Source organism: Fukomys damarensis, unplaced genomic scaffold (genome assembly GCF_012274545.1).
Source record: "Fukomys damarensis isolate Sample0158 unplaced genomic scaffold, DMR_v1.0_HiC HiC_scaffold_23, whole genome shotgun sequence".
In the NCBI taxonomy this organism is placed as follows: Eukaryota; Metazoa; Chordata; class Mammalia; order Rodentia; family Bathyergidae; genus Fukomys; species Fukomys damarensis.
In genome coordinates, this window is record NW_022900935.1 from 22,664,321 (window position 1) to 22,665,267 (window position 947).

Consider the following 947-nt stretch of genomic DNA (forward strand, 5'->3'; position numbering starts at 1 on the left):
TACATTCAAAAACAAAATAACTAGGAATGAATGAAGGTGGTGAAGTACTTAAGCAACATCAGATAGGCAACACAATTTTGTGGTTTGAACTGTAGTGATGGTGATCTTCAGATTGTGGATGGGGTAAAAATGCAAATAAAATCTAGCTTGCCCAATAAATGAGTCGAAATGAAGTCTGATTGGTGGCCAAGACAAAAAGACGGGAATACTTAAGGAGACACATTACTTATATGCCTGGTAAAATAAATCATAAGGCAGGACCCCACGGAGTACACCCCCATCTTAAATATGCGAGGCAAGGGAGGCCTATGCGCCTGCGTAGTCTCTCTAAACGACCGTACCACCCAAACTCTAAAGTTGAGTGCGGATGTTTAAACCCATTCCGAAATGCTCAGTCTTCGGCCATTAAAAGACATTAAAAGACAGCTGGAGCTAGGAGAGGGGAAGGGAAGACTTCTCTCCATGCTCCCAGAGTGTCAGGACTCTTCATAAACCCCAGGTTACACCAGGCAATCTGGAGCCAGGCGTTTGCTAATGCCTTCAGTCTGAGCCCGAACCCTAAACGTTGGGCCCGCCCGCCCAGGAGGTAGCCTCGTGAAAGTCACGTTCTCTCTGTCCGGCCTCTCGGGTACTCTATGGTTCTCGTGGTGACTACTCTAATTCTGGTTCCGGTCTCTATGGCGGCGGAGGCTGGAACGGTTGTAGGTCGCGAGCATTAGGTGCCTAAGGGCCAATAAGAGTGGAGGAGCGAAAAAGGACTAGCCAGTAGAAGTCAGAGATTGAGGTCAGGTGGTGAGATTGACAGCACTGTTGACCAGTGAACAGTGGGTAGGGCGGGTCGATCATAGGGCTTATCCCGCCTGTCCCGCCATTCTCGCTAGTTCGATCGGTAGCGGGAGCGGAGAGCGGACCCCAGAGAGCCCTGAGCAGCCCCACCGCCGCCGCCG